The sequence below is a fragment of the Callospermophilus lateralis genome, chromosome 8 (genome assembly GCF_048772815.1).
Source record: "Callospermophilus lateralis isolate mCalLat2 chromosome 8, mCalLat2.hap1, whole genome shotgun sequence".
In the NCBI taxonomy this organism is placed as follows: domain Eukaryota; kingdom Metazoa; phylum Chordata; class Mammalia; order Rodentia; family Sciuridae; genus Callospermophilus; species Callospermophilus lateralis.
Genome location: NC_135312.1, coordinates 65641292 through 65662466, shown reverse-complemented (window position 1 = coordinate 65662466; position 21175 = coordinate 65641292). Strand labels below are relative to the sequence as shown.

Below are 21175 nucleotides of genomic sequence, written 5' to 3'. Positions count from 1 at the left end.
ACACAACACAATGCCTTTATTTTTACGTGGTGCTTAGGATTGAACTCGGGTCCCACCCGTGCTAGGCGAGCGCTCTATTGCTGAGCCACAATCTCAGCCCATACCCCAGATCTTTAATTTTTTTTTTTTTTTTTGAGACCAGGTCTCACTAAGTTGCCCAGGCAGACCTTGAACTTGTGATCTTCCTGCTTCAGCCTCAAATGCAGCTGAGATTACAAAAGTATATCACCATGCTCTGCTAAAGACAACCTGACATATCATGGTACATTGATTAATTTGGGTTCTCAAGAGGATCATAAAGAAGAGAGAGAGAGAGATTGATTGATTGATTGATTGATTGATTGCTATAAGGATGTGTCTTAAGTGGGTATGGAAACTGAGAAGTCCAAAGATATGCAGTTGGTAAACTAGAGACTGGTATAGTTCCAGTTCCAGTTCAAGTCTGAAAGCAGAAGACTGATGTCTCAAAATAAAAATAAGTAAAGAGAGCAAATTCTCTCTAACTTCTCTCTCTCTCTCTCTCTCTCTCTCTCTCTCTCTCTCTCTCTCGCCCTATTTGAACCTTTGATAGACTGGACGGGGCCCATCTACATTGTGGAGTGCAATCTGCTTTACTCAGTACACTGATTCAAATGTCAATTTCATAGACACACCAGAATAATGTTTAACCAAATATCTGGGTACCCTCTGGTTCAGTCAAATTGACATATAAAATTAACCATCACAGTAGTTCATTAAATTAAATTTGGATTTACTGAAAGAAAAATGAGTGTTTGGTATTGTATGTGAAATATAATTGATTTTGCGTAAACTCAACTTGAATTCAGAATGATTTAATTTCTTGACAAGGTAAGAAAATAGAACTTTATTGAAGACTGATTCTACACAGAAACCCAAGCAACTGAGATATTTTAAAAATAAAGAGCTGTGGGTTATAATTTTGTTTATTTTATTTGCTATTGTGTCCTTCTACTTCCATTGCCTGGATGTTTTAGTCAACTTTTATGCTGCTGTGACTTAAGGACGGGACCAGCACAATTATAGAGGAGGAAGAGTTTATTTGAAGGCTAACGGTTTCAGAGGTCTTAGTTCATAGAAAGCTGGCTCCATTTCTGGGGGCTCAAGGTGAGGCTGAACATCATGGTGAGACAGTGTGGCAGAGGGAAGCAGCTCATGTGATGATGATCAGTAAGCAGAGAGGGAGACTCCACTCTCCAGATTCAAATATATAAACCAAAGCCACACCATAATTCTCAACTCCTCCAGCCACACCCTACCTCTTTGGATACCATTCAGTCAATCTCTGTCAGGGGATTACATCACTGATTGGATTAAGACTCTTACAACCCAATCATTTGTTTTCAGAATTTTCTTGCATTGTCTCACAAGTGAGATTTTGGGTGACACTTCATATCCAAAACATAACACTGGAAGTTTCAAAAAGTGAAGTAGAAGAGGAACTTGAGTTTTAAAGACTCATAAAGGTGGAAGAAAGGTCAAGTGAGTGTAAGGAAGAACAAAAGAGGAAGCACAAAACATTTCAATGATAGAGAAGATATAGAAAAAAATAGGTCACTATTTAACTTCATGCACAGTTCTTGCCCACATATGATATTGTCTCAAGGAAAGACTGCCCTGCAATTAGCAAGTATTGTGATTAGGATAGCTGACTCAGTAGGAAATTATAAAGAAAATAAATATGTTTTCCAGTCTTAACATACAGAAAAGATATAGGATAAAATAAATGTTAGTATTCCAACAAGAGAAAGTAGTCTGCGTTTAGAATCATCAATAATCCAACATATTTTATTCATGACTTAAATTACTATACTTCATTAAGTTATGATAGTTTTAATTGCTTGTCAAAATTTTCTACTATGAATTAGGAGACTTTTATAATGGAAACTATTGTTATCCCAATTGGAATAATAAAAAGCTCAAACAGGCATAATTATTGTCCTCATTAAATTACAGAATCAGATAATAACATACCAAACTATAAAATTGTAACTATGATGAGTACTATGAAGATTGAGTGCTTCTGTGAAATATTTAATGGTAGGATTTGTGACTTAGGTAATTCAGTGAAAGCATCTTTAAAATAGGTGAAGAATGGAGGACAGGGCCTAGATGGTGCCAAGGGCCTGTGGCAGAGGGAACATACCAAGAATAAGGGACTGAAAGTAGGACAGGGTGACAGCAGCAGAGAAAGTGCAAGAAATCATGGTTTGAGCTGATGTTAGAAGGATTGGTTGTTGACTGATTATGCCAGGTCCTGAAAGTCATGGAAAATTTGTTAGTGGAAAGAATGGATTGCATGGGATCCATAGGAATGTGGATAGACAAGATAAGAGGTCATTTGCAGCTGTGGAAGGGAGACCAGAGTCTTGGAGTAGATGAAAAGAAATCTTCATATTGCAGAGATATTTAGCTAGTAAAATTAATAGTATTTGATGCAGGGCGTTAGAGAAATTGAAGCGTTATGCATGATACCTTTCAAGGTTTTTAAGCAAAGCAACAGAAAAGAACAACTCTCAGGATGAAAGTTTAAAATACAGTTCTTTGGAAAGTCCAAGGATTATTTATAGTAATTGAGCACAGGGGCAAATAGTTACTAGATTTTAATTTATATGTGTTGGTAATGAATTTTGTTCATCACTAAAATGAAGTACACCTTCAGGTGCCTCTTATTTGTTAGGACACTATCTTTCTGATTTATGTTTACTTCTTTTATTAGATTGTGAGTTCCATAAGAACACACACTAGGTCTTATTTATATATTTTCTGCAGGCAATAAGGTTTCTGGCATGGCAGCCACTCAAATATTTGTAGGGAGAAGGAATCAAACTTCAAACTTTCAATTTTCTTATTTTTAGTGTAGCTATACACTTATAAACAAAAGATTTACATAAAATTTTACCAAATTCAAAATTCCCAATTAAAAACTTTATTTCCTCATTTAGATTTTAGCCATAAAACTAAATGTGGTTTTAACTAAATATGTTCACATTACTGATAGTGTCAATTTTAATTTTGGGGTTGTTTTCAAATAATGCTACAGTAATAATCACATGCTAGTTTATCTATAATCCTAAATTTCCATATAGAAGACTGATTAATTTTATATTACCCAGTGTAGTACATTTTTAGCATGATTGAAAGACTTGAATATGTTTTTCTTGCCACTTACCAATGTTAAAAAGCAATTGTTTCGTTCAGGTCAGCAGATGGCAGTATTTTACTTTATTTAGGTAATTGAGGTTTCTTCTCATCCTTGAGTACAGCAGGACTCAGAATTTCCACTGAATCCATGCGATAACAGAATTTTTGAAAGTTAACATTGTATTTTTGGACCGATAAATAAATAATATAGTATAGGGTCTGGTTTAGATTTTTAAAATGGTAGGCACATGTTTTAGTCAACTGAAACTTTCTTAAATTATCAATTTGCTTTTTACATTTTATCGCAAATTTTCTTTGTATAGGCAAGAAAATGTGTTTACTTTTTACTTAGCTTTATTTCTAAGAAAGGTCAATGCTAAACAATAATTCTGAAAATAAAGTTTAAATTATCTTTAAATTAACATGGTACAGCTAAAAGTTTTATTTGCTTGTATTTTTCACCTGTAAATGAACAATTTTAACTCTGAAGTGTTTGAACTTCAGACTAAAGTCAGTAAGATAGATTTCATTCTATTGCTACACAATATGCATTAGAAGGTTTTTAGGAAGCCATTTGAATTTTTTTCTGACAAAATTTTTAATTAGTGAAATAAATCTGCTGCATGTACTACATTTAACTTACAAAGATTGATTTTAAAAGTTTAAATTTTTCATAACTCTATAAAGAAATATGAATGAATTGAAAATCAAGAGAGGCTTTGACGACTTTTTGTAGAAATACAATTTATTATGAAATCTTTGAAAAACCCTTACTCTAGTCTAATCCTGATCATAATGATGAACAAGAGCGAAAAATCGTTACTAATCAGTTTCCTTGGTCCTGTTACTCTGAAATTTGAAGAAGCTTTAACTTGTATTATTTACTTAAATGTAAACATAAACAATACACCAAGCCACACAACCCCCAAACAAAATAAACGCTCCAGTACCTCCTCTGAATGTATTTATAAGAATAACAGAAAATGTCTCTAATTGAAACTTTCTAAAAGCATTTCTCCCCAATTAGAGTGCAGTAATGACTCTAAATGGCACTGTCTTGGGGACAGCTCATCAGTTAATTATAAGGAGTTCTCTAAATTGAGGAGTGAAGAATGATACTAAATTTTGATCAGCACAGATAAATATGGCTTGCCATTTATCACTTGATATTGTAGATAGTCCATCAGAGGAAGAGGTTGAACAGAAATATTATTATCTTTTTAAAAGAATGGAAATTATGAGAATAAAACTGAACATTTACCAACGACTATCTTCTTGTCTGGAATATGGTTTTTATAAGCATTCAATTCCCATGATCCCCAGAGACTTTCATTTGCTTGCCCAGTTTCTCTTCCATCTGGTTCTTTTGAACAAGGAAAAACAGTATGGTAATTCTATTGTTGTAGCTAATAGCCTGGGAAAATGGAAATGCATTTTAAATATAATAGTTATATAATTTAGTACATTCATAATTTTCAAATGCTCAGTTTCAGTTTAAATTCTTTATAATTTTTACATTCTAGCATCACTTCACACTCTGTTCTTGTCAATTTTAAAATTTATTTATGTATATTTCTGAGATAATCCTACCTGACCATGTTTAAATTAATTCTTCAGTATTAAAAATAAATGTAAAAAAAATAATTGTTTAAATAGCACATATTCAGTACCTATTATTTACCTAATAATTTCCCCTAACTCCTCTGTCAGTTTTTAATTTTCTTCCTTTTACTTGTAGATATTTCATGAATCTTTCATCCCTACCTTATTTCATTTAAAGATATGTTTTGCTAATGCATGTTCACAGTGTTTTCGGTCATATAAAGGAAAATATCAGTTTTGTTTATCATGTATATTCTCTTGTTATTAATCACCTTATTCATGAACTGTAAGTTTGGGACCAGGCTCCTGGTGCAGAACTGTTTAGAAATAGCCCTTCATGCTTGCTCCTCTATTCCCAGAGGAGTTGGCTGCACATGCCTAGATCTCCTTCCATCTGGCCTCTGCACAAAGGGTTTATCCCACTTTAACACAATTCTTTGTTTTATAAAGGACCTTGAGTTCATCTGAGAGTGAATACATATGAAACAATAATCATGTTGCAGGAGAACCTGATCTGGCCATTTTTTTTTTTTTTTTAACACTTAAATCTAAGATGACAGAAACTACGGTTTAGCTGGCAACAAAGGCTAAAGAAGGTAAGGGCTGTTTAATGATGACAGATCTGAAACAGTGCTGACAAAAAGTAAATGTGAAGGATTTGAATTCTCTGGATTCTTTCCATTATTATAGTGCTTAGGTTTATGTGGCTTCAGTAAAAAAGAAAAAGAGCTTGCTGCATTTATTTTTATGTGTATCATTGAAAACCCCTTTTGAGATTTTGTTTGTAAAACATCAAGAAAATTGCTGTATTTGTACACTGAGGTATCCATGAACTTCATTGCAATGTATTTTTTCAACAGGAAAATATTTGTAATTAAAATATTAATGAATTTTAAATTATAAAAGGGTTCTTCCTTCAGTATAAACAAAATCTCAATTACAAGAATCCTGAAGCCTCATGTTTAATTCAAAATCTTTCTTTTAAAATACATGGTGGTCTCAATATTTAAAAGAAGTACACAGATTTCTCTCTCTCTATGCATTTATGTCATCCAATATTTTCCTTTTTCTCCAAACATATATATAGTAATGTGTACTTAAGGGTCAGAATCTTGTGGTAATTTTGTTAGGTGACAGTCTGGTGAAACACAAAACCTAAATAAAGAATAAACACCCAGAGGTCAAAAGGAAAGAAGAAGAAGAACAATAACAACAAAGTATGGGCACAACCTCTCCCCCACATACATAGGTACTTGGTTTTTAATAATTTATTTCAAAATGTATTATACAATTCTCTCTTAATAAGTTTATTTGGGTTTAAGAGTTTTAGACAATGGTGCAGATTGTTAATTTCAAGCAGAAGTACTAGTATTAAAAGACGGAAACTTAAATCTTGAACCTAAATGGCTACAGGTTACTTTGTGAGGATTAGAGAAATAATGAATCCTGCTCCCGCCTCAAAGGCTACTAGTAGTTTCATGAAATACATATTTTAGATTTGTTTTGGCATATTCTTTCAGAGCTTTGAAATACCTGGATTTTGATAATTACAGAATCTTAGATATATAGTTAAAAAAACCTCATTTTTAAGTAGAATCTAAAAATATATTTTAAGGCATTTCTTTAGTTGGCCTGTTGAAGGGATTGACCTTTGAAACACTTAGTCTGTGTCTTCTTCTCAAAGGGCAAGGTGCTTTTTCTTGATAGCAGGTGCCCCACAGAAGCAGGGATTGTGACCCCTAAAGTGCTCACACATAATGTCCCTGAGTTTGTCAGCAGTACTTGAACCTCGCGGTAATCCGTGAGTAAATCATTACAAATGGGTCCAATTCCAAAGGCAAACTGGCTAAGAAGGAAACAGCAAGCCCAACTTGCTTCATCTTTATTAGAGGAAATCCTGAAACTGCTGTAAATTGCAACGCTAGGAAAAACAAATTTGCTACTAGAGCATTGGTATCACCACCACTTCCCCACTCAGAGCTGTTTGAGGGAATCCACTCATAACTGCTGACTCAGTTTGTCCCCAGGGCCAAAACTGAAACGTGACCCAAATTATCTGCTGGGTTGAATAGGAACAAACAACAGAGGGGCAAACTGATGGTCGCTCAACAATTCAAGGTTTATCAAACTCTGCTTATTCGGTCTATTCAGTACGTTTGTTAGGACCGTGAAGGTAATAAATAATGCCTTTTCCGGGAAGGGAAAGGAAAACCTAAAATCTCAGGCGACAGACTCAAGGTGATTGACAGAAAGCAGCATCGGAAACCGGGCTCTTCAACTCGGTAATGGCCCGGAGCCACAGAGGAGACCGTGCAGGAGTTTCGAAGCTACGTAGTAAAATAGCTCGCGTGGGCAGTTCTTTTGTACTCTAGCTAGAGTAAAATTAACGCAGTTTTGCGTTTTTCCATTGCTGTGTGAAAGCATCCAGCAAATGGGTGTATGGTGCAGGGGGGAGAACCCAGTTGTCCTTTTTCAGCTCAGTCTTCTGAGAAACTGGAACCCAGGGGGATGAGAACCACGGGAGAGGGGAGGTGGGGCGGGAGAGGAGAGCTCAGTGCGGGGAGAAAGGGAGTGACGGGCTGTTTGCGTCAGGCAGGCAGAGGGGAGAGGGACGGGGAAGAACCGGGGCTAAACTCCAGCGCCCGCCGCCTGCAAAAGGGGGCGAAGCCATCGCCTAAGTGCTGGGCAGGCAGGCGGGAAGCTGAGGGAAGGGAAGGAAGTAAGGAAAGAGGAAGGAAAGGCAGGAGGGGGAAGAGGCCGAGTGGCTGCAATTTCAGCCGCCGGCTCAGTAGGAGGAGCAGGAGGGGAAAGAGGAGGATCCAGAGTCAGTCAGTCAGCCTGCCAGCGGGAGGTGGGGAAAGCGGGAGGAGGAGGAGGAGGATTAAAGATGGCCACCAACAGCTGCGGGAAACGGCAACAACCCCTCACTTTCCGGGATGGTCCCTGCGGGTTGGCCCGGCCTTAATGGAGAAGAGAAGCCCGAGGAGCGCCGAGGCTGAGGCGGCGGCGGCGGGGACCCTGCGAGAAGGAAGACGCGAAGGAGCAAGGACCAAGGCAGGAGAAGGGAAAGGCGGCAGCGTCGCTGCCCTGGCTGCCTAGCGCCGCTGCCCGCCCCGGCGGACCATACCCGCACCTCGCGGCCCCAGAATCGAGCCGGTCCGTGGCCGGGTTCCCCGCAGCGGGGCTCCCGGGCCCCGCCGCGGACACCGCGCCCGCCGCCCCCTCCCCGTCGCCCGCACGCCGCCGGCGCCCGCCGCGGTCCTGCTCTGGGGCCAGGCCCGCCCGCCCGCGCCCTCCTGCGCCCTCCTGCGCCCTCCCGCCGGCCCTCCGGTGAGTGCCCCCCGCCAGCCTCCCCGCCCCCCGCGCCAGGAGGGGCGGTGCTGCCAGCCGGGCGCGCCGGGGCCGCTTTGTTCGCTCCTGGGCTGAGGCGCTGCCCACTCACGGCCCTGAGCCCGCTGCCCCTGGGGACAGGCCGCGCTGGGCCCAGCTGCTGTCCTCCCTGGGGGCTGCGCTGCCCGCGAGCTGCCGCTGCCAGCAGGGCTGGCGGCCTGGCCCTTGCCCTCCGCTGCGGCCTGGAGAGGGCGCCGTCGCGGTGGGGTCGGGGTCGGGGTCACGGTGGCAGGCAGAGGGGAGCGGAGATGGGGTATTTGGGGGGATGGGGGAGGAGAGGGCTGCAGGTTGCTTGTAGTAATCAGCAGCGGGGGCGTAACCTGGAGATCCTGGGCGAGAGGGGTCGGGCCGGCCCTATTTGGTGGACCCGCGGGGTCTGCGCCCCAGAGCCCCCAGCGCCCTGGCGCAGCAGAGCGAGGCCTCTGTCCCTTGGGCGCAGTCTCCAGGGCTGCGGGCCTCCTAGCTCATCCCCCCTACGCCCTGCGCTGGAAACCCTTCTCTGCAGCCAAAGATGCTCCTATTCTCCTGTACAGGGAATGTGGTGGCATTGCAAACATTCACGGTTACAGCGGGGTTTAAAAAGCACCAGTGACCTTTCCAATCAAAGCCATCTGGCCAGTGTTTGAGCCTGAGGTGCTGCGTTTCGTTGATTTGGACCATTTAATTCAGAGATATAAAATATTGGGTCTTTCTTCACAGAAATAATATAAGACCCATAGAAGGGTTGTTTGTTGTAATATGTAAACTCTTTCATGGACTTGCAGTTCCTTAAAAATGGTTGTTTTTCCGTAGGAAGATGGTGCTTATGCATACACAAAAACTATTTTGGTTCTGTAACGGGAATGATTTGATTAGTGCCAACTGATTATTTTGTAGTTTGAAAACATTAAAAAAAGAAAAACAAAACCTTTTGCACTAAGATAGCATATTTTCAGGTTAGTATTTGGTAGCAGCTTTAGAAGAATTAATTTCCACCGACCATATAACAAAACTTAACAGAATAGAACCCAAGGGTGTGCTGATTTACAAAAAACGATGTATTAGTACATAGGTCTAGTAAAAAATAAATCCCACTTTAAACAGATTAAAAAAAAAAACTTTTGTGGATTATCTTGGGATGTTTATATTTCAAAATATACATTGACTTATTCTTGAGAATTCTGCCTGTGATATTTGAGCATTGTTAGTGTATATTATGCTTTGGACCATTCTCAGGCTTCTGGAATGGAAATTCAGTTTTTTACAAGGTCCTTTTCCTGAGTTGAAATTGATTCAAGTAAAAATGTTCTTCTAACTTAAAATTTCTGCAAAAATGAGATATGAATTAGAAGACATTTTCTGGTCCTACTTGCAAAAATCTGAAAAAAAAAAAATGGTAGTGTACTATTTCAGTATCAGTGGAATTCTTTGAAGATTTTGAAATTCAACTACTGTTGTTAAGAGTTTACATTAGGCATTCTTCATTTCATGCATGAGCTTCCTAGCGGCCTTGAATTTCCAGAAATTATATTCATAATGTAGCATAGATCTGGATTTTTTCCAAATAAAGAGTCCATGAAGTCAAAAGGATACGACTCCACCAAAGATTATGAACCACTGGCCATTTAGTTAAAGAATAAATTTCCTAGTCCAGCATTGTGGCCCTTGCCTGTGGTGGCAGCATTTGATAGACTGAGGCTGAGAATGGCTTGAGTCCAGGAGTTCAGGACCAACCCGGGCAGCATAGTGAGACCTCATCTTAAAGATAAACAAATAACTAAATAAATTTTCTATATTTGGAAAGTTAAAATTCTTATGATTATATTAAATAATTCATATGCTTCTAATTATATCTGAGTATTTTAAGTGTTTGTAATTGAGAATTTAGCACACAAGACTAGCTTTTGATATATTTTCATTCAGATCTCAGGAAAATGTTAATTCCCTGAGGTGGGGAAATAAATATTTAGAGAGGCTTATTTCAAAGTCACATAGATGTTGACAGGCCAACATTTGAGGCAATCTCAGTTTGTCTAAATTCAGAGTCAGTATTTTTAATAACCAGGCTATGCTGGACTTCAAATCAGTAATAGCATTCCATTGATGTTAAAATGAGTAATTGATGTTTTAGTTAGCAATGAAAAATGTGTTGGAGATTATAATAATACACTAACCATATCTTGGAATTTTAGAGTCATAGACTCCCAGTTCATGGTATTATTCTGAAATCACACCCAAAGTAGGACCATTTCTACAGCATCCTTGGCAGGATCATTCACCCTCTGATTGTACTGTTACCTGTGATTACAAATTTATTTCTTTTTTGACATTTTTAATCTTTATTTATGTCATATCAAAGACTATAATTCCTGCGTTTCACTAAGTTCCAGTTTTCCTCTTTGTATATATGATGCATTTATTTATCTTCCATAAAATTATGAAGAAATAAATGACTCCTCCTTCGATTTTTTTTGAGTTGAGTTTATTAAGGTATAGTTTACATGCAGTAAAAATTTTGCAAGTGAGTACAATTGGGTAATCTCCACCACAATCAAGACAATATTTCCATCACTCTGTCACTCCAAAAAGTTCCCTCATGCCTCTTTTTGTCAGTTCTCTTCCTATATTAGCATTAACCCCTGACAACCTTTAATATAGCTAATGTCTGTATTGATGTCTGCTTTGTTTTTTCTAGAATATCATATACTTGAAATCATACAGAATGTTGCCTTTTGTGTCATCTTTCACTCAGCATAATGTTTTGATATTCATTTCGTTGTTGCATGTGATAGGTTTTTCAGTAATGGGCTGGTGTTTTAACAATCTGAACCTACCCCTTCCACCCAATCCCTAATTTATAACATTTGCTAATTATTGTAGTGTAAACTTTGTCACCTTGGCCTATTTTAAACTTCCTAAAACAGTTTGCAAAAATTCTGAAAACTTAACAGTGGGTTCTCATGAGCTGTACCAACCAGCTTGAGCATACCACTGAATTTGTTGGTTTTTTTTTTTTTTCCCCCTTTTGTTGAGTAGCCTACTTTCCTATCAGGGTATCAAGAGCTTGTTCATCTGTTCATGAATTGATGGACTTCTGAGTGTTTCTTAGTTTTAGTCAGCATGAATGAAAATACTTTGAACTTTTGCATACAGATTTGTGAGGAACAGAAGTTCTCAGTTTTCTTGAGTTAATACCTAGTAGTGGGATTCTTGCATCTTGTAATAATATGCTTTTCAATATCTGTAGTCTTTTAATGATCTATTTATCAATATCTGTAATCTTTTGTTGAGTTCCTAAACTGTTTTCCAAAATGACTCTACCATTTTGCATACCTATCAGTAATATATAAGAGTTTAGTGGCCCCGAATCCTTGATAGCACTTGGAATTGTCAGTTAATAAAATCTTAGCCATTTTTATGTCTTTATTATATATGACTGTAACATTTTAGATTTGTTATTTCTTATTTTCAGTAGTATTTGGACTAACATAGGAAGTTTAGATAGACATTTCTAAAAGCAAATTTTTTTGTCTTGTCACTCAAGATCTCACTGTGAGTGATAGTGAGATCTTAAAGGATGTTTCTTGAATTTCTTACTGTATACTTGCCTTTCATGTTATATTTACTTTTAGTAAAGGATCATTAGGTAATTCTAATACTTAGCTGTTAAAGATTTTTAGATGTGTCTTTTTAAAAAGGTAGATAGTTTTAGGAAAAATTTAGAATAAAATGGTTGTCAAAAATTATCATAAAATATTTTTTCTAGTTTTTACTTGAACTTTTGGAAAAAAAAAAAAAGATTACGTTACTACGTCCATGCCAGTACTTTGCATTGAAGGAATTTCCCATCAAGGTTTTATAAACTCATAAAATTTATATCTTATTTTAAATCTCAAGAACAGTTAAACAGTTAAACCACTTTTTCTGAAACTACTTTCTGAAATATTGAAATCTTAATTTTGAAATTTTGGATAGTTCTAATGTGGGCAAGGGGTTTAATTACATATACCCATGTGAAATTTTAATTTTTAATGTAAATTATTGTGTTGCTTTATTGGAATATGTATCATTGATTAGAAAGGGGATACAAAATATAACATTTAGAAGAATAACCTTATAATTAAGTAATCATGTTAGATTATAAATTGGAATAGCCATATTCCTAATTTGAATGTCCTGCAATAATAAAAGATGTTTGTATAAACCTCTCCGAACAATTCTCATAGAAAATGAATAATTTATTCAGTCATTGATTCATACATACATTCCAGACTTCCTCAGGTTTTATGTCTAGGTAAATATTGGGTCTGACTGCTTTTATCTTTTAAACATTTCTCCTAATCAACCCCCTTCTCTGCTTGTAAACAGGCCTATTTTCAGGTCTGTATTTCTTTGCTGAAATGTTATAGTAGTCTTTAAATGCTTTTATCTCCAGTCTCACCCCTTCTCATAGAATCCCCTCACGCCCTTTCCATAATGAATTCTCCCTTTTTTAATATTGAAAAATATGAAATGATGGTCTTTCCAGTATGCTTTTGTTTTTGCTTCTTCAAGTGGTTGAATAGTTCCTAAGTCATTATCAGATAGATGCTAAAGCAAGGTCCCAGTCTATACAAAGCTTCATGTGACCTGGCCCCGGTTTTTCCAGTATCATCTGATAGCCATTCATTTTGTTCATTAAAAAAAGGGCTTGAGTGTCTTCAGTCTGCTATGCACAGTGTTAAGTAATAGAGCTCTATAAAGCAGCTTAAATTCTAGCTTGAGGGGTATGGATAACATATACACACACACACACACACACACACACACGTGTTTATATATATACACACACACACACACTCTATTGTCAGTTCCGTAGACAATTATTGCTGGTTATTATAGTATATAATATATACTGTATTATAGTATAACTGTCAGTTATACCACATCATCAGAGTGTTGTAAGTGCCATAGAGAAGCTTAAGGCTGGACTAAGGGGGAAAGAGAGCCCCAAGGTGTAAAAATGCGGGTGGAATTACCATTTAACAAGGACCATGTGAGATGGTCTCTCTGTTAAGGTGACATTTGAGCAGAGATTTGAGGCAGATGATAGTTGTAGATCTGACAGGAGAGTAGGTACTGAGGCCCAGAATCAGGAGGATGCTTGACATGTTCAGAGAACTTTAATGGGTTGGCTGCAGAGGTGAAAGATAAGGTCAGGATGGTGGAGGCACCAGCCCTCTGTATACTGCTAATATGAGGACTGTGGCTTCTGAGCTCAGTGAGTTTGAGGCTGCATTGCATCCTCTGCATGGACAGAGATGCATCCTGTGTTCACTTTGATATTTCTTAATTGCCATCCTCTCTTGCCCCACACTTTTCCTTCTGCCTAGAATAGTGCTTGGTCACCCCTCCTTGGCACCCTTTGTTGTAACTCAACTTGCTTGTCTTCTTTTCCTAGGTCATGGTTCTTGGGGGAAGACCTAGATTTCTCTTTAGCTTCCAAATTCCTACTCATTGAGTTATGGAATTGCTAAATATGGGATTAATCATTGAAAACTGGGTAGAAGATACTAACAACATTATATAGGGACTGCTAGCTCACGTGGACATGGATTCTTGTTTTGCTGAACACTGTGTCTTCAGTACCCTAGGCAATGAGTTGTGTGGAATAGTTGGTGAATACTTGGTGAATGATTGGGTGCATGTCCTTGTGCCACTCTGTGCTGTCTCTACTCTGCTTCCTTAAAACCCATGGATTAGTTTCCCCAAGATCTGTTAATGTATTTTATGACAGCCTTATGTTTTCCTAATGTCAAGCTCAAGAAATGCTAAATATGTGGGAAATTTATGCATTCATTCATCATAAACAAATACAATAGTAAAGAAATACAGTAGCAAATAAATTAGAAATAATTTATATCCAGGCCAAATTGATAAAGTTCATTGCAGAATGTTCTGGCTTATTCACACTTAATGTTTCATTTTCTTTGGTGGGAATTTTTTGAGGTTAATTTATTATTGGGCCTCTAAATCTTTAATTAAAAAAACACTAATAGGTTTAGAATAGAAGTTTATAAACAACTGAAATTCTGGTCCTGCAGAGTGTGAAAAATCACTAAGTCAGTGAATTTCTTAGGGGTTCATATGGCTATACAAGAATTTGTTCCTTGATTTATTTACCTGACTCTACTGGTTCAAGTCTGAGGTGTTTTAGAGCCTAGAAGTCTCTAAGAAGGCTCAAGCATGTATATTTCAGCCCTGGCACATCTAGTTATCATCATGGCCATGGAACTGTTACCAATAATTCCATGTCCCCCAGTGTATGCTTCCCCCAGGATATGGTTCCATATCCTGTTTGATCCAAAGTACCTGAACGCCTTGGGAACTGCCTGGGAAGGAAACCAGCAGATTCCAAATAGCGTAATTGCAGAAGCTGTAAGGCTTAAGGTAAAATCTTTGATGTTAGTGGTAAGAGTCATCACCTCCCCACCATTTTTGTTTAACCAAAAATCATTTTGTCCATAATTGTATATAATGGGTCATAAACATTGGACTACTGATCTTTCTTTTTTAAAATTAATTTCTTAAATTTATATATGACAGCAGAATGCATTACAATTCTTATTACACATATAGAACACAATTTTTCACATCTCTGATTGTATACAAAGTATATTTATACCAGCTTATGTCTTCATACATGTACTTTGGATAATAATGTCCAACATATTCCACCATCATTTCTAACACCATGCCCCCTTCCTTTTCCTTCCACATCTCTGCCCTATGTAGAGTTTGTCTCTTCCTCCCATGTTCCCCGTCCCTCCCCCACTATGAATCAGCCTCCTTATATCAGAGAAATCATTCGGCATTTGGTTTTTTGGGGTTGGCTAACTTCACTTAGCATTATCTTCTCTAACTCCATCCCCTACAAATGCCATGATTTTATTCTCTTTTAATGCTGAGTAATATTCCATTGTGTATATATGCCACATTTTTTTTTTATCCATTCATTTATTGAAGGGCATCTAGATTGGTTCCACAGTTTAACTATTGTGAATTGTGCTGCTGTAAACATTGATGTGGCTATGTCCCTGTAGTATGCTGTTTTTAAGTCCTTTGGGTATAGACCGAGGAAAGGGATAGCTAGGTCAAATGGTGGTTCCATTCCCAATTTTCCAAGAAATCTCCATACTGCTTTCCATATTGCCTGCACCAATTTGCAGTCCCACCAGCAGTGTGTGAGTGTACCTTTTCCTCCACATCCTCGCCAGTGAAAATCAAAACTAAGATTTCATCTCACTCCAGTCAGAATGGCAGCTTTATAAATACAAACAACAATAAGTGTTGGATTACTGATCTTTCATACTGTTGTACTATATTCAATTTTGTCCATCTAAACTGTAATTTTACTAAAGTGCTGAGGTTTTGTTTTGAGTTTGAGATTCTGTTTTATTATTATCTTAATTTTAATGTATGTTAGGTCTTCTTTTTATTTCTCTATTTCTGTTAAATGACACATTGGTTTTCTCAGTCAAGAAAATTATTTTTTCTTAGGTTTTCTCAGTATAGTTTCTTTTTTACACTTTTGTCATCCACTTCTATTTTTGTATTTTTTGGGTATGGTTTATTATGGAACACAATGTTAATAATACCTTTAATTAAAAAACATTTGTAGTTGTAGATGGACAGAATGCCTTTATTTTATTTGTTTATTTTTATGTTGTTGCTGAGGATCAAACCCAGTGCTTCATGCATGCTAGGCAAGTGCTCTGCCCCTAAGCTACAGCCCTTGCCCCCTTTAATTCTTAATTAACAATACATCATTGTTTTGCAATATTCCCCCTAAAGAGCATTATGTTGATCAGGTGCTGCTGTACTTGAGCAAGCTCAAGACTTAAACTGAGTTCCTGTTTAATAAAAGAGAATTGATATGGGTGGTATGCCATTTACACATTTTGGTGAGATTATAGGCTTAGATTTGAATGTTTAAGTCAACTAGATACCTGTGAAGTCATGGTGGATTTAAAGTATTCTTTTGTTTTGTAGTTTAAAGAACTACTCAATGAGAGAGGAATTTTAACAATACGGTTGTTTCTTTTATATAGGTCCTAATCCCTTTAAAGTACTAATTATTATTACCAATTAAAGATTAGTGCCTGTTTGTAATGGCACTTCAAAGGCCCAGAAATTTAAGATTCTTGTTCTGCCTCTGCTGGAGAGCTGTATTGCTTTGGGCAGGTCAGCAGTCTGTCTGGCTTCTGGTTCGTCTCTTGGCAGCCTTTTCCATTCTAAGTCCTGGAGAAAATAGTGATAATTGGGTTCTAACAAACTCTTAGTTTTCCTCAGTTTCTTAAGCCCTTGGTATCTAGGTTGTAAGTGAAGATCATGGGACGGGGTGCTTTTTGACATGTCGTAATTGGTATGTGGTCAACACTTGATGAATCGGCTACATTTTTAGTACCAGTCTCAGCTTCTTCTTCCTGTATAATCTTTACTCTTCGTTACCCTCTGTTCATCAGCCAGTATGGACTCAAAGGAAGCCAACTTAATTTAATAGTAGCCTAAGAAAAACAGGAGTCTGATACAGGGCTGTTATTTAGCCCATTAAAAAGTTAAGCCAAAATTGTTTTATCTGCTCTTTTCTCCAGGGGGGACAGCTCATTTGTTTAACTTGTACATTTATTGCATTGCTCTAACTTAATTACCCTAGATGTAAATTTCACTTTATAAATTGTATGATTTAGGAGGTGGTTAATTATTTTCCGTAGGACTGAACACTTTAAAAAGAATTCCTACAAGTATTTTCTCAAAATATTCAAATTACTTAGTATATTTTAAGCATTTGAGTTTAGAAAAAGAATTAATTTATTTGCTTTAATTTCTCTTAATACTTACTAAACTGTATTACTTTTCTGATTTTTTTTAAATTTTAAGTTTTGAAGTAATTATAAACTCCCAAGAAGCTGCAAAAAAAGTGCAGAGTCCATGTACCCTGTACCCGTCTTTTCTCCATAGTAACATCCTGTTTAATTATAGTAGAAAACTATATTTAATTATTAAAATCTTAGTGATCTTACTCCTTTTGAAAAGTGTTGACAAACACAAGAATGTTGGTGTTTTAATCTTCCTTAGAGAGTAAAGATGTTGATGTGTACAGAATTAAAATTCTGTGTCTTATTTTTATCCTCAATAGACCACAGATACATTTATTCTCTGTATTTTGTATCAAAGGGTGACAGATAACTAGGCAAATGGCTCATTTTTTTTTCCCACTGGGTAATTCTGTCAGAGCCCTGGACATAGTCATGTAAAAATTTTAATTACATGGCATTCTTCCTAATTCCTCTTTGCTAGACTTCTTTATTTAATTACAACTAAACTTGCTTACTGGGAACTTTTATTCTTAATATGTAACTGAATATAAAAGAAGAACTATCAGCAGTTAGTCAAGGAATGTAACAAGTATCTGGTATCACTATGCTGAATATAGAGAAGATTTTGGAAAACTAGGAAGGAGTGTTTATTATGTAGCTAAATAAACAGTGATAGGACATTACCACATATTGTATAGTGTATTTCAGCAGATTTTATTGTCTCCTTAAATACATAACATGGTCATGTAATTGGCTTTCATTATACAGTTGTTGAGAATAGATGTACATAGTAATAAGTATGTTGTTAGAAAATTATGTAAGTCTTAAGAAAATAAATGTTTACTGTTACACCTGGAAATTCTAAGACTATTTGCTGTCGAGTGAAAGAATGATAATACATGTTTTACTGTGTTTCCTTTCTCTTTTCACCCTAGAAATTAATATCTATCTATCTATCTCTCTCTCTCTCTCTCTCTCTCTCTCTTTCTTTCTCTCTCTCTCTCTTGCTGGATAGGGGATCAAACCCAGGGCATCATACACACTAGGAAAGTAAGTTGCTTACCATTGAGTTACACCCCCAGCCCTTACTCTACAAATCTCTGGGTAAACTCAATCAGATTTCTTGAACTAAAACCGCATTTTTACTTTGAACTTCAAGTTGTCTCTCCATGACATTGTTCATGAAAACACAGTGTTAGGTCTTCTAGGTGGTAAATGTCATAGTTAACAAGTGTAAAATAAAAATAAACTATGACTTATTGTTTAGAATAACTGTATATTGATTGTCTAATGATTCTATTTAGCTTGATTTATTTGTGTAAGCGCAGTAACTAAATTAGAACAACTATAGGGGATTGAACTTTTTGCCTGGGATCCTAGTTATTATTTCCCCAAATCATGATACAACATAGTTGACCTGAGTGATGCTGTGATCTTTAATAATTCTCTAAGTTTTTTTTCATAAATATTAAATGTCTTGTGTTTTGTAGTGGGCATTACTGATACTATAAATTAATGCTGAAGACTGGATAGTTCTGCCCTCGAAAACACTTTAATATAGTGGAGATAAGATAGACAGATGGATTATTGAACAGTATGTGATTACTCTGAGACGTGAGTAGTTCCGTCGACACCCAATGGGAAGCAAGATTACTTTTTGTTGAAGTGATTAGGAGAATCATAAGATGATATTTGATCTGAATGTCAAAGGGTTGATAGAATTTTCATGGTGAAAATTATAAAATTTATTTATATCAATATTTTAGAAAATTGTAGTTTCACTTGCCTTCACTATCAGTGAATCAGAAGAAACTTTTGGGGAAAAAAATAGCCCAAATTTTATATTTAAAATTAAGAAAAGTATCAGAAATAAAATACTTCAGGAAAAAACAGCAACAACATACTTTTAACATAAAAATGCTACTTTCTTTGCTCCTGAAACATTTAACAACTAGGTCATCATAAAAATTGTACTAAATATGACTTCCCTGGCATGTATTTTTTTAAATGTTATTGTATATATTTAAAGTGTACATAGGATGTTATGAGATATGTATATATAATAAAATGGTTGCTACATGAGTTAACATAACTATTATCTCGCATAGTTACCCACTTTGTTCTTGTTTTGTGAGTGTAAAAGAGCAGCTAAAATATGCTCATTTAACAGGGATCACAAATACAGTGATTTTACCTATAATCTTCAGGTTGTACATTAGAACTCTAGATTTATTCATCCTACAATCTGTTACTTTGTATCCTATGAACTACATCTCCCCATTTCCCTCCTGCAGGTGCACCATGGTGGTAGCTATTATTTTCTGTGTTTGTATATTTGACCTTTTTCTTTTCCTTTTTTAAAGATTCTACATAGAAGTGAGATCCTGCAGTATTTTTTTTTTCCTATGTCTGTCTTGTTACACTTCGCAGATATCTTCCAGGTCCATTCATGTTGTGAGAGATGGCAAGATCTATTTTTCTAAGGCTAATTTATATAGGTATATTATAATGTATATTATATAATTTGTGTGTATATACATACATATATCACAATTTATCCATTCATGAGTCAGTAGACACCTAGGTTGTATCCATATTTGCAAATAATGTTGCAATGAACATTATTAGGAGTGCAGTATCTTTATGAGATGGTTTCATTTCCTTTAGGTATATTCCCAGAAGAATTGCTTGGTCATATGGTAATTCTATTTTTATTTCCTTAAGTAACATCCATACTTTTTTCCATAATGACTGATCCAACTACCATGTAGTCCCTGGGTACCCATTAAATATTAGTTCTAGTACTCTTGAGGATATCAAAATCTAAGAATGCTCCAATCCCTTTCTAAAATGGCATAGTATTTGCAAGAAACCTATACACATATATAGACTACTTATAATACTTAACACCATTCTAATGCTATGTAAATACTTGTTATGCTGTGTTGTTTAGGGAATAATGACAAGAAAAAGCAGTCTGTGCATATTCATTACAGAGAGACTTTTTTTTTTTTTTTTTTTAGTAAATTTTCTGTCCAAGATTTGTAGAAACCACAGATGTATAATTTGCAGATATGAATGGCTCAATGTATTTTTTAAAGCTAATTTAATGAGCAAGATATACTTTATGTATTTCATTTAATTTGTTAAATGCAAAAATAATTAAATGAGTTATCTCCTTTGCTCAAGATGAAAATTGACATTGCTGCTTTATTAATTTTGAAGTTTTAATGTTTAAAGTATTTCTATTACTTTTGAGCAAAATAACATTAAAAATGTTGTGATTATGGAGTTTGGCATTGTTGAGAGGGAGCTGTTGGTGCAGGCCTGAAGAATAGTCTGGGGAAAGAAAGGAATGGAAGATGTGGAGGAATGACAACATGAGAGGGAAAAGGGGAAAAGGGGAGAGAAAAGAAGAGTTCTTTTCTCATTCAGATAGGTCATTCAGATTATTGAAGCCGTATCAGTGTTCAGGCCTGCAACATTGTTGAAATGTAGTTTGTCAAACTTATAAAGAGCAGAAAATCTTTTGAGTTAGCAGTAGTTATACAATAAATTTTAATGAAAAATGGCACCATAAAATTGGTTTTCTCCACCTTCTTTTCCACAGAGACTAAGATTTACATCTGCGTCATCAGAGTAAATATGTTCAGTGATTCCCAGGTTGTCTCAGTTGCATAACCACACATGGGTTGGCATTGGTGTCTGTACTTTCAGGAGCAGTTGTGAGGAACCCTTCAAGGCACGGCAGCTTCTGAAAACATATCAAGGCTACTATTGTCACCAACATGTACCTGTGTGGTTGTGGCCGGATGGGGGAACATTACCACACTAACTTTCTAAGGTGGTAATACTAGTGCTCTCTGTTCATAGTGTGGAGAAGAGCATTGCATTTTTCATAGAAAACATTTTCATAGAAAAATTCATAGAAAGTTTTTTCTCTGTAGATTTTCATGTACTGTGAATTTTCTCAGCTTGACTAATTCTTTTTTTTTTTTTTTTCTTTGATGCTAGGGAACAAACCCAGGGTCTCACTTAGTCTAGGCAAGCATTCTGCCACTGAACATATCTCAGCCCTATGACTGATTCTTTCATTAATAATCATCTACTTTTTGATCACTGCTTGCCAATACTGAAAGATCTTTTAAGGCAGCCTCGTATTCTAGCCTTTCTTCTTCCTACAC

The 21175-nt window shown here is 36.5% G+C and overlaps 1 protein-coding gene across 6 annotated transcripts in view; it reads left to right on the top strand.

The window, feature by feature from the left end:
- The first annotated feature begins 7645 nt into the window (after positions 1–7645).
- Positions 7646–21175, top strand: part of Wdfy3 (WD repeat and FYVE domain containing 3) — a 260148-nt gene continuing 246618 nt past the window's right edge. For all 6 annotated transcript variants that reach the window (XM_076865184.2, XM_076865186.2, XM_076865188.2 and 3 more), the window contains exon 1: positions 7646–8094. The gene's annotated coding sequence lies outside the window, so the exon portion shown is untranslated. The remainder of the gene's footprint in view (positions 8095–21175) is intronic.